Raw genomic sequence first — 13,679 nt, forward strand, 5'->3', positions numbered from 1 at the left:
TTGAATGACTGCATAGAATAATTTCTTGGGAAAGGATCCTCAAAGCATTTGTCAGATGCTTTTGTCTTTTCCTTTATTCAGAGTTTCACTGAACTTTCAGGGTGATATATTCACTTTGTACTTGAATTCTTGTCTCTTCTAATATTGCAGACTGACAGATAATAGGATTACTTCCATGAAATGCAGAAAAAGCAACAGTTATACTTCTTGTTGTATTGTATGAGAAGACACTTATACGGGATTTCTATGAATAGGATGTTTGCTGAATCACAGTGCTAAGCTGAGGAAATTATTCAAAGTCATTTATTTTCAACCCCCTTGTCTGTCTGCCCAGAAAACTAATAATTTGTTTATTCAGTTAAGTAAGATGAGACACCAACTTGCCAAAACTTAGAAAGGAGTGTTAAGAGCTGTCAACACATACATTAATACAGATAGTGTTTTAGGCTGACTTTGATTTAATTTTAGCCTAGGGTTTATGCATCTTTCTGAAAGATTTTTTTCCCAATAACACTCACAGTGAGGCATTACAGCCACTGTTAGGGATCTCCTGTCTCTCTCATTTCATATAGATAACATCCAGCGTAGAAAGCTGTGGCCAAAGAACAACTGTATTTTAGCAGAATGACATAACTGAATTGAGGTCATGGTAAATCATATCCATTGGCACATTTTCTACAAACCTTTTGCAATCTGATTTCCCAGTGAAGTTTAGGAACATTTATAAATGAATTCTCCACAGATGGTGTGGGAATTGCACATGTGCCTTTCTGTTTATGAAGGGTGGTGAGCTTTCTTCTCCTGATTCAGGGCTGGGTTTTCCAAGTGCACACTTAGTTCTGCATCTCAATCTTGCCTCTCTCTGCAGTTGCTATAAATGCAGAATTTAATTTGCTGAACATTGTTACGTGCATTTTTGTGGTAAATCAAGACAGTAAACCACTGAGTTCAGGGAAGTTATGCCATTAGAAAATCAGTATGATATCAGAATTGGCTCTCTGTCTCATTGCAAGCAAAGCTATGCTCCAAATAAGACAAACATTTACCGATTTCACACTTTCAGGTTCCCTTCTGATGCAGTATCTATTCTGAGGATAAAAGTCCAGTTATTTCAGCCCTTTAATTCTATTCCAAAGCTTTCACCATCCCTCTGTCTCCACTGTAGCTAATCTAACTGCTTGTTGCAAATGATTGATTTTCCCCGTTTTTCCCTTTATTAGTTCATCATACATTAGCTGCTCAGAGATATCACAAGACCTTTATGAATATATGTCAACCCATATATTTTCAGACGAAGCACTCCTCTGAATACAATCTCTCCTTGGCCAGTTAGCCTTGCCTTCCTCTACCACAGTCTGTCCCTCAGTTGAAACAACTGAGCCTGAAGCAAGGGTGTGATTTCACATGGGGAGGGCTACAGCAGAGGTCCTGGTATGAGGAGGTCCCACTCAGTCCCAGTCCCCAGCTGCTTGCCCCCAGCCCCACACCAGTGCATGTTGCCTCATGGCCTCGCTGCATTTTACTTGTCCACCTTTCTCTTCCTTCTCAGCACGACGGTGGAGGAAACATTCTTGCTAGTGGAAAGGAGAGGGGAATTAGTTAAGCCTCTGCTGTTTTCAAAGCCCTCTCTCAGTGAGCTACTGAATTGGGTCTTACGTCAGAGAGAGCACGCACAGACAGGTAAAGTAAGATAATTCCATCCACCAGCCTGCTGGCAGCTTATAATCATACTGTGACTACTGAACACTTTGTTAAATTGAGGTTCTGGTTCACTATAGGTATCTAAGTTTTGAATAACTGTTCACCTGGTCGTAACCTCCAACTTTTTGCTTTATTTTGATTTTAACCTCTTCACTTCCTGAAGTTTTAAATTGCAGAAAGTCCAAAACGCCCTATAATTTCCTGTCACCTTGTGGTCTTCATTTGTTAATGGCGCCCACTGAAACCACCAGATGTTTAACTGCAAATTTCTTTGGCAGTTTTACTGTCAGATCCACTCATCTACATAATTCTGATTTGGTATAGTCATCAAATATTTCCTTGAACTCTTCGTAAACTGATAAAACAGTAGTTTGTTGCAAGCTACAAAGCAATCCAAGAGTTTGTTCATTTCTTTTGCATTAGTCAGTTTAGCTTTTTTCCAAGGGACAATGTCTTAGTTTTATTTATTTGAGTCTGAATCTTCTTCCCCTTCAAGAGCAGAATGATGACTGTGCAGTCTACAGCAGGGACAAGGACAGCACGACATACATGGAACATTACAGGGATTCTTGTGTTTTTTGTAAGAAAGATCTTCTGACTGAAAATACAAAAACAAATTTCCCATCAGGAAATTCCAAATTAAGTCTTTAGATTTGGGTTGGTTCAAACTGGACTCCTCCATTTTCCTGAACAGATTAGAAATGTCTCATTCAGCATCAATTATAAAAAAAAATATTAAATTACATACCACATCAGTCTGCTCCTGTATGGAGCTGTTATTTATGTCCCTGTTCTCTTTTATGGATCGAGCTGTATTTTCCAGAGTGAAAATGTGTTTTTTCTTGTGAAATCAGTGATGTGGGGCATCATAGAGGATACTGTAAGATTTGGCTTACAAGAAAGAGTTATGACAGTTGCCTCCCTAAGTAAAATTTTCACACAGTAATGTCACAAAATGGGAAATGCAATGACTTACCAATGTGTAAGGATGAGGGCGAAGGCAAACAAGGCAGATATTGTGCTGGGTGTCTGTTGTAGACCACCCGACCAGGACGAAGAGGCGGATGAAGCGTTCTACAAGCAACTGGCAGAAGTCTCGCAATCGCAAGCCCTTGTTCCTGTGGGGGACTTCAACTTACCAGACGTCTGCTGGAAATATAACAGCTGAGAGGAAACAGTCCCAGAGGTTCCTGGAGTGTGTGGAAGATAACTTCCTGACGCAGGTGGTAATGGAGCCTACCAGGGGAGGTGCTCTGCTTGACCTGCTGTTTACAAACAGAGAGGGTCTGGTCGGAGGCCATCTTGGGCTTAGTGACCACGGAATGATAGAGTTCTCAATTACAGAATCACAGAATCACTAAGGTTGGAAAAGACCTGCAAGATCATCAAGTCCAACCTAAGAAAAACAAAACAAAACAAAACAAAACAAAACAAAACAAACCCACAACCAAACAAACAAAACCACAACACACCAAAAACCAACCGACCCAACACCACACAGCACCATGCCCATCAAGCCACATCCCACAATGCCACATCCACACGCTCCTTGAATACCTCCAGAGAGGGTGACTCTACCACCTCCCTGGGCAGCCTATTCCAATGTTTCACTACTCTCTCAGTAAAGAACTTTTTCCTAATATCCAGCCTGAACCTCCCCTGGCGCAACTTGAGGCCATTTCCTCTAGTCCTGTCACTAGTCACTTGGGAGAAGAGACCAACACCCACCTCTCTGCAACCTCCTTTCAGGTAGTTGTAGAGAGCGATAAGGTCTCCCCTCAGCCTCCTCTTCTCCAGACTGAACAACCCCAGTTCCCTCAGCCGCTCCTCATAAGACTTGTGCTCCAGACCCCTCACCAGCTTCGTCGCCCTTCTCTGGACACGCTCCAGCACCTCAATGTCCTTCTTGTAGTGAGGGGCCCAAAACTGAACACAGTATTCGAGGTGCAGAGTGAATCTGCTCGAGGGTAGGAAGGCTCTGCAGAGGGATCTGGACAGGCTGGATCGATGGGCCCAGGCCAACTGTACGCGGTTCAACAAGGCCAAGTGCCGGGTTCTGCACTTGGGTCACAACAACCCCATGCAACGCTACAGGCTTGGGGACGAGTGGCTGGAGAGCTGCCCCGCAGAAAAGGACCTGGGGGTGTTGATCAACAGCCGGCTAAATATGAGCCAGCAGTGTGCCCAGGTGGCCAAGAAGGCCAACGGCATCCTGGCCTGTATCAGAAATAGTGTGGCCAGCAGGAGCAGGGAAGTGATCATGCCCCTGTACTTGGCGCTGGTGAGGCCGCACCTCGAAACCTGTGTTCAGTGTTGGGCCCCTCACTACAAGAAGGACATTGAGGTGCTGGAGCGTGTCCAGAGAAGGGCGACGAAGCTGGTGAGGGGTCTGGAGCACAAGTCTTATGAGGAGCGGCTGAGGGAACTGGGGTTGTTCAGTCTGGAGAAGAGGAGGCTGAGGGGAGACCTTATCGCTCTCTACAATTACCTGAAAGGGGGTTGTAGAGAGGTGGGTGTTGGTCTCTTCTCCCAAGTGACAAGTGACAGGACTAGAGGAAATGGCCTCAAGTTGCGCCAGGGGAGGTTTAGGCTGGATATTAGGAAAAATTTATTTACTGAGAGAGTGGTGAAACACTGGAATAAGCTGCCCAGGGAGGTGGTGGAGTCACCCTCCCTGGAGGTGTTTAAGGAACGTGTGGACGTGGCATTGTGGGACATGGTTTAGTGGGCATGGTGGTGTTGGGTTGATGGTTGGACTTGATGATCTTACAGGTCTTTTCCAACCTTAGTGATTCTGTGATTCTGTGACTTATTTTGCTGAATTGAAACTAATTCATTTGAATTTATTGGAGAATACTAAAATGAAATGTTTTGAGTGCATTGTCAGTTGTCCTCATTTGGGTTGAAAAAAAGTCTGAGCTACCCCAGTTTATGATAGGAATCTGGGGTTTCATTCGGGGGAACTGAATGTGAAACTAAAAGCATGGTTGCTCTCACAGAAAGCCATATTTGTCTGAAATTGTAGTTCGCTTTCATTGCTTTTCTGTCTAGCTAATTAGAAGATCTAATAATGGTGATAGAAGATACTGACTTTAATTTTTTTTTTTCTAATATTCTGACTTCTTAAGCTTATGGCACCTCTAGCAGTCAATGTAAACTTCACTGATGAGCAGAGCTGTGGAGCTCTTTCAGGTGTCCCTGAGGTGGTGATTACATCAAACATCAACACCCTCCTCTGAGCCCAGGAATGAGTATTGATAGACCGTAACCTTCATCTCAGCTTGGATTCTGATGATATTGGGATATTCTTGACAGTGATGCATTGGTTAGCACATTGGCAGAGCCCAGGGCTCATATCTTGTCTTTATAGATGAAATACAACTGTCCATCAAAGAATGTAAGCCTTGGATATGTCAATATGTTAATTAGCACAAGAATGTCAAGAGCATCCAAAGATCATTATTTAAAATTTAATCCATGTGTTATCAATTCCGTTGATCTACAGCCACCGAATAAGAAGTCCGCTGCAGATGACTCGATTCACAAAGCATTTAGGTACTTAACTCCCAATGATCACAATGGGATTTACATTCCTAAATGGTTTTGTGGATCTGGGCCAATGGTTGTTATATGTCTTTCCGATCAGTCTGCAGATGAGTTCTGGAGGTATGGATGATAATGTCTGTGGTTTTAGTAGCGCATAACCAGTTTCTCAGCATAAGACAATGTAAGTACTTCCATTCGAAAACACTAAAATCTATAGATTGCCAGCCAATGCTTCAGCATTGTCCAATTTTCTGCTGTATTGCAAATAAGTATGTTCCAGCAGCCTCAAACACTACCATGTGATAACCGCTGGCAAATGCAGATTAAGGCATTTCATGCCATGCAGAGTAGTTCCCATTCTTAAATGCAATTATTGCTACAGTTTGTAAGGGACAGGAAGCCCAGGCATTAAAATGAATGACTTGTTCCTGCCTTATTTCTTCATTCCTTCCTCGTTGTTTACCTTTAGGTCTGTGTGCACTGAACTGATGTTTTCAGAGAATTAAAGTGATTCCAAGGTTGTTTTTCTTACTGGAAACAGGGTGTTTAGATCCTATCAAATATGGGCATAATTAGTCAAAGTAATTTATTCCTGTGAGTATTACATTGTGTTTCTTGTCATTTATTGTCCATCCCCTCAACCTAAACACCAAATTTTTTGCCAATCTTAGCAATGATCTTTCCTTGTTACCGCCTTGAGCAACTCAGAACCACCAACAGACTTTGATCCCTTACAGCTCACTCCCTTTTCCAGATCACTTCTGAATATTTCGGCCTGCACAGAGTACAGGACTGCTCCCCAGACTGCCCCTGGTTGGCTTTGTCCTTGGCAAAGAGTGACTCATTCCTACTCTTGGTTTCTTATTTTGTAACCATTATTAAATGGTAAGTTTCTGAAAGCTTTCGGAGAGTCCGAGCACATGTGTATCGTCTAATTACCCTTATTTACAACCCCACTGATGCCTAACTTAAACATTATTAGGTTTGTAAACTATGACTCCCCTCTACAAATGTTGCGTTGATTTTTCCCTAATACCGTGTGTTTCCCCGCATAGCTACTGATTACTTTTTTTTAACATACTGTCTTCTTCAGACACCAGAAGCAAGGTGTCTGTCCTAGAGCACCCTAGTTCTTTCTCCACACTTTTTGGACACCCATGTGATATTCGCACCACCTTTCCTTCTGCTACCCTTTGTCAGAGCAAACCCATTTCTTGGCACAAAACCCAGCACTGCCAAATTCATAGGAGGTGTTTTAAGAAACTAGACTACACTGGTAGGTGGTTTTGCTTTCCAGAAAACCCCATTCTTCCCTTGCTCCTCAGACATTCTCATATCTTAAATTTAGCTGGAGTTAAGCAATAAGGATGGAGCCAGTCAGACAGATGTTCTGTTGACACACAAAGCCACTAAAATGAATCCTGCGAATGGGTGGTGGGGATAAGGAAGCACAGCCCACCAAATTAAACCCAGACTTAAGTTAAACTGAGACAAGACAGGAAGCTCTGTCCAATTTCTGCTTCTCCCTCTCACTGCTGTAGGAGGATCCTCCAAATCTATAACCCATCAGCACAGCTCAGTGCAGCGGAGTAGTTTACTGCCATCTCATTTTCCCATTTCTCTGTGTTCTCCCAAGAGCGTAGTGACATCTTCTTAGTCATTTCTCTGTCCCAGAGTGTGGACTGTTTTTGAAGTGCTCATGTGGGATGCTTTCCAAACACCTTCACATCTGGTTCGCCATCCTTCTTACATGGCTTTATTTGTGACCTTATTAAAGATTTTTTTTTTGTCCTTTTGGTTTGCTACCTGTTCCTTGCCAGCTTATCTCTCCTGCTGACACACTGACTGCAGAAACGGGGCAGTCTCTAGTTACCCACTCGTGCAGTCTCCCCCAGCTCTTGCTACCTGTGGTCAGATGATATCAGGGTTCCTGCCCTGATCAGGGGGGAGAAGTCCCCGAGATAAACACCGCTCTGTGCTCTCCAGGGCCTTTTCCTCCATGAGAAAATTCATACCCTGCAAGGAGCCACCCCAGGGAGCCGGGGAGTCACCTCCACGTCCCACCACCTCTAGCAAGGGGACATGCCAGCCTAGGCGCGCACGTACCGAGAGCCCCAGCTGGGCTCCGCGGAGCGTGGCTCAGCCAGGAGCCTGTCTCAGCCCCGTCCTCTAGCAGCAGTGCTCACCCGTCGGCCCGGGAGAGCCAGGAGGGGTGTCCGGGGTGCCTCAGCCTCTCCCGGGTGCCGGCAACCTCCTGCCTGCCAGCCCCGGGGAGAAGCGAAGGCCGTCCGGCCCCGCCGACCGGCTTCTGCACGGGCTCCCACCGGATCAGCCTGAATAAGTCACAAAGGGCTTTCTCAGGCAAAACTCCTGCCCTCCACGTTTCTCTAAGGGTTTGAGTGGGGTATTCTCCCTCGTGGGAAGCTGCAGGGACGCACCGCAGGGATGCAGGTCTAGGCCGAGGGGTGCAAGGCTGATGCTGGGATTCACACAGGGCTTAATCCAGAGCACCACCAGCAGCTGGGCTGGCTCTGCTCCCTCCTACTTGTCACAGCTGCAGCCATCCTCAGTTTTAACTTCGGAGGCAAATCATTGCTTTTCTCTGAGATCTGCTCTCTTTCCCACATGAGAGAAGAGAACTGAAAACAAATCAGATACTAGATGTAGAGAAAAACAATTTGTTCAGAGTTATCGTTATCGAATGCCTCTAGAGTATGTGATTTTCTTTCTGAAACATCCCTCAAGTACAATACAAAGATGGTAAATAGTAATATTACATTGCTGTATTTCTCCAGTATATTTCTTGGTGATATTTCCCAGCTAGCTTTAGAAACAGCTGTTTAGAAAAAAAGTTTAAACAGCCTTGTTGACAATGAGTTTTACTGGTTTTCTTCTTAAAGCATGTATTTGATGCTGTGTTGTTTCATTTGTTCCCATCTCCCAGAGTACGATTTTTATTATTAATAATAATAATAATAACATTGCCATTTTTGTCTGTTTTCCTGTTAGGTGGGGAATTGTCCTCTCCCATGACAACTAAGATGAAAAAAAAAAAAAAGAAGTACATCTTCAGTACATCTTTCCTTATAGAAGGGAAAGAATAGCATGCATTCAGCAATAATTTATTGCACCAGCTGCTTGTCTGTGACAGCACTGGAAGAAAAAAATGTTCCAACCCCAGGAGCCCACAGGAGGGCACTGGGATGCAGCAGGGAAGGGAGCAAAACGGGATGAAACCACCAGCACCTCTCAGCCCAGGGAAAGAGCTACAAGGGCTGGCAGGTCCTGAATGCTGCTTCTGCATGCCAGGGGCCAGGAGGGAAGATTTAGTCTTCTTAAAACAGCACCTACAGATGCCTGTGAAGTGATACAGCTAAGGGCTGATGCTCACAGTTTGAGGTCTCAACATAGATCTTACGGCCTTTAGCATTCCTGTCTGGCCTTGCCAGAGTTAATGTTTGAATGAACACTCAGGCTGACTCTGCCCAAATTTCACCTACCAAGTAAAGTCTTTTAAATTGGTACTGAGGAAACCCCTAATGGTCCCAGCAGAGTTCAAGGCTCTCTGTCAGTAGGTTGGGGTTTAGCCTTCAGGTTGCTGTTACAGGCCTGAGGCTACCTGTTTTGCAGCGTGTATGCTGCTTTGTGCTCTGCTCTCCTTGGCTGTCTCTCCGGGGAAATACTTCTACATCCTTGCTAAGGGCCAGGAACCGCAGGGAAGAGCTAGCTCCCCTGACAGCCAAAGGCAGGATACATTCCAGGAACTTTTGACCAAAGTGCCCAGCTATAAAATGCCCTTCAGGAAGAATTAGGAAACTGAGGACAAGCATAGGGTACACACATTTTTCTTGCCCTTTCTAATGCAGGGGCATTAGAGGCAGCACCCCAACCTCCTTGTACCCAGCTTCTGCATTTTTTTTCTCTTACCCTGGTAAACAGAATTTGCATGGAAGGAGAGCATCTTCTTTTTCAGCTTCAGCCCAGACTTTTAATCTGGCTTCCTCTCCTTCCACTGCACTGAAATTTCTTGCACAAAAAGTCTCTAATTCTTTCTTTTTAGCCTAATCTAGCCTAAATGGTGCCACTAGCCTCACTCTGCTTGGCCAGGTAGTTACTTAGGATGATATATTTGATCATACACTAAACCTAAAATCTTGGCTTCCCCAGCTCTCCTCAGCTGCCATCCCTTCTTCTGCCCACTTTTTCCCTTCTGCGGGATCTTTGATGGCTTCTTTTCATCTCCCCTCAGCTGTTTGTGGGATATTGGGATGCTCTTCCCTTTGTACCCTTCCTTGCCCCTCTGAGCTGTCCCCGTTGACAAACTTACGTCTTCTGTTCATGCAGATGACTTTCAAATCTCTGTGACTTTGCTTCGCCTCCATCTATCAGGATGGGAATCTTGTCCTGCAGTGTTTCCTTGGGAATGATCCATTGCCAGCAGGAGCTCAGCATGCTTAAATGAGATGTTAATGTTTTCTCTGCACCAAGGTGGCAGCACTTTTCTTGATTGCTTATCACTCAAGCCCACTTTCTACTTGTTCCTCTCTCTGCATCCTCAGGTCTGTGTCTTGCAGGGGGGCTTCTATATAGAGTATGTGTGTGGGATGTAGCTTCTCCTATCCGTTTTATAGCTAAGGTTTCTTGCCCAGATGCCCACTGTCTCATATCTTGCCTGCTGCAGGATTCTTTGCTGTCAAAAAATGCAGTGTTGTTCCTCCAATCTGTGCAGAGGGCTGCTGCCAAGGTCCTTTTCCTTGCAATTGGCTCACACCAGCACTCTTTGTGCACCTTTTCCAGCTGCCCCCTCCTTAAGAGCAGCTCACACAGGCATCTCTTCATTCTCAAGTTCCTTCTCATGGCTCGTTTACCAGGCACAGCCTGGTTCCTTGCTCCTACTGGCCCACCATGCAACCTTCCTCTCTCACTTGCTGCGTTTTCAGATGCTGTTATGCTTTTGGCTGTGTTACTCTTCAAGCCTGGCAGGACACTCCTGTAAATAAATATCTGCATGGTCTCACCTTCAAATACTTCCTTCTCTGTGAGCACGCATCCTAGGTGTTATGCAGTTCAGACATCCCTTCCAGCTGTGTCAGTTTTTGATGACTGTGTGTCATGATGCGATGCTGACAGTGAGTTGGGGATTTATGAAGTTCAATAACAAACTGAAGGAGTTGTCTAATTTAGGACGAATAAGCTATTTTCAAAGGCACAGTGGGAGCACTTCACGTTGTGTGGCCTGCATCTTCATTTGCAGTAGGGGCTGTGCATCTGCAAGGCTGCGCGATGAAGGAGAAAACTTGACAATGCTTCATTTCCATTTTTACACATGCAAGAAACCAGCACTTAGTATCCACTCAGGGGACTTCTACACTGTGAGTTATATTCAGTTCCCTCCGCAGCCCCTCTAACCTCCAGTCATGCAGGTATGAGCTCAAAAAAGTATGTATATATTTTAATGTAATTAAATGTCTGAAAGCTCTGCTGTAAATCAGATCCCTGGAATGGAGTGGATTAGAAAATTACCCTTTTGTGAACAGTTATTGTTAACTTTGGTGACTGAAAAAGAATGGCGAACTGAGACACAGAGCGTGATATGACCAGGTAGGGGTGACAGCAATAAAACCAAAGAATTTGCTTGAAGAGATTATAGGTGGGATGCTTTCCACCGCTTTGTTCTCTCTGGGAGATGAACAGTTTGCAGAAGGAGAATATTTGGTAAATCAGGGGATGTTGCACTCCACAAGCTCAATAGGGGGTAATCCCTGGTTCACTGGCTCCTAGCCCCAGTAATCCAGTTATCAGGAAACAACGGAGCCCTGAAAGCAGGGACTTCTCTCCTGACACTTGCCTGTGGAAGGGAGTTTATCCATCTCCTCCGAGGAGATATGCAAGACGCCACTACAAAGGAAAGTTATATTGTGGCAAGATAACAAATGTGACACCCTTCGTGAAAGGCCATGCTCTCCAGGAGACGATCCCCATTGCCCCTCCATCCCCTGGGTGCCAGAGGTGCCTGCTGTGGAGGGCACTGCATGGGCTGCCCACCCTGGTGCAGCTGGCATGCTCCTGCCCTCCAAGCAATGGCTGTGCCAGTCTTGGCCAGCCTCAGGGTCTGCAGGTGGCCACAGTGGTGTGCTCTGGCTCCCATCATGACAACATCTCACAGAGGCTCAGAAACCCCCGTTGCACTAGATTTTTCAAAAGAAGTCCATTTGGGTATGAAGAATAAATGATCAGTGTCTTTCAAAAGATCTCTGTATACTGGATGTTTGGGCTCTTTGAAAATCTGTAGCAGTCACTGCGGCAGCTGCAGCTCTCCAAGCGCCTTTGAAAAACAGGTCCTCGTATACTTTTCTCAATGCAGATTGCATTTGTTCAAAACTCTGGCTCCGTTCTGGGTGGTGAGCTCATGAGCAATGTAGGAGACTAAATTTCATTACCTTTCAAATAGGTTTAACTGCTTTTGAAAATTTTACCCGTCGAGCTCTTTTACAAATCTCCCCCATTGTGCACAATTAAGGAGTAAGAAGATTCTCTTTGCAGCTGTAATTTAGAGATTGGATAAAGCTTGAGAGCGGAAAAAAAAAGCATCTATTGAAAGTATCTGTGGAATCTCTCATTGTCCAACAGAAAACCATTATAATGCAGGGCCCGGCTCGGGAGACCTGCGTTATTCTATTCACAACTCTGCCAACAGTCTGCTAAGTAACTGTGCCACTCACTTCTTTTTTTGTGTGTGCATGAAGGTTACTCCACTGGTGAAATATGGGTATTGATGCTTACCTTCCTTTGGAGAGAGGCTTGGAAGCCTGAAATGAACAGTGCAGCAGAGATTTCTATGCCTATACAGACGCCTGGACATTTTGCCTGCTCAGGGAAGATAAATGCTGGAGTGACATGATGAAAAGGTACACCATTTATAATAAACAAAACCTCTCATATGCAGTTTACGACAAGACAAAAATATCTCTGGGAAACACCCTCAACATTTCTAAGTTACTTCTGGGCTATGTCTGCAGGCTAGGAAATTGTGAATAAAACCTGTGTCCTTCTTGTTGGCCGTAGTCATGTGCCCTGAAACAGTCTGTTACGTCTGACATAAATAATGAATGTTTTTATAATCTAAACTAAGTTTCAAGCTTCATAGGACCTGGGGTTTTTTTTCCTTTTCTGTATTTGTCTTTTCAATTTCTCATTCTCTGTGGCCAAAAGAGGTTGTCCTAAAACCTGAAGCCTGTGTCTGTCAAAACCAAAAATTAGAAAGCTGTAGCTGTAGACTTGAAGTGCTTCCTGGAACAAAATATGAGCCTTGCAAAGGTGAAGGTGAAGTGAATCCTCCCAGAGGTCATGAGAGCCCCTTCCATCAGTGATGGAGACACCTAGGACATGGTAATCTGCCTACACTCACGTCAGAAGAAGAGAAGAGTGACCAACACCACCGTCAGCTGGAAGATGAGAAGTGGTTCCGGCACTTTCCTCGCCTTGCTCACCCCACATAGTTTGCTATGTAACAGTATGAGAGATTTCAGTATAGAACAGTTTATACTGTGAAGAATGATGACTTACAGTGGTTCTGTTAGAGGGGTTTTGGCTGACAGACCATTTTGTTGCCTATCTGGAAGAATAAAGGCTCATGATGAGAGCTAGAGCTGTTATGTAGCTGAGTGGTGGGGTTACAAATCACAGAGTCACCAAGACATTTGAATGGGGAGGGACCATGGGAGGTCTCAGGTCCCACCTCCTGCTCAGAGCAGGTCACCGCTGACTGCCAACCAGGCTGCTGGGCATGGAGGTCCATCAGGATTACACCGAGTGGCTGCTCCCACTTCTTCCTCTCGCTGGCAGCAATGTCCTTCCTGCTTTATCCCAAAGCTCAGAAAGCAAAGAGGTGGAAGCGTGCGTCTCTTTGTCATGCAGCCCCTCTGACCAGACTCCTAGATATCCTGGGGGAACTTCTGGGAGAGGTGTCCCACCATGCAGTATGGCTGGGCTGCTTCACAGTGCCTCTCTGAGCCTTCAGGACGTCCTGCTGTGCCAAACATGGCACTGCCTGCAGCTGGCCTCTGCCCAACCTGGCAGCCTTGCACAGAGCTGGCCCTGACCCACCGAAGTGCTTTCGCTGGTGTGCCCTGATCAGACTGTGCACAGTAGCTCTCCGTCCTCTGCTTTTAATGGTGGCAGCCTCAGGTCTGTTTTTTAAAGCAGGCTTTTGTCTGAAAGGCATACCAGAAAATTAGGCTTCTCCTCTGTTCCCTCGAGCTCTCAGTACAGCACTCTCTTGGGTGTTTGGCTTGAAAAAAATATGTAAGTAGCCCTACTTAAAATTAAGGGTACACATAAGTCCTTTGTTGACTTAGAGTGAACAGCGGCAAAGCAGCTGAAAACACTGACCCGAGTCACAAGAATGAGGCAGAAAAACAGCTACTGAAGTC

This window comes from Gavia stellata, chromosome 1 (assembly GCF_030936135.1).
Source record: "Gavia stellata isolate bGavSte3 chromosome 1, bGavSte3.hap2, whole genome shotgun sequence".
NCBI lineage: Eukaryota > Metazoa > Chordata > Aves > Gaviiformes > Gaviidae > Gavia > Gavia stellata.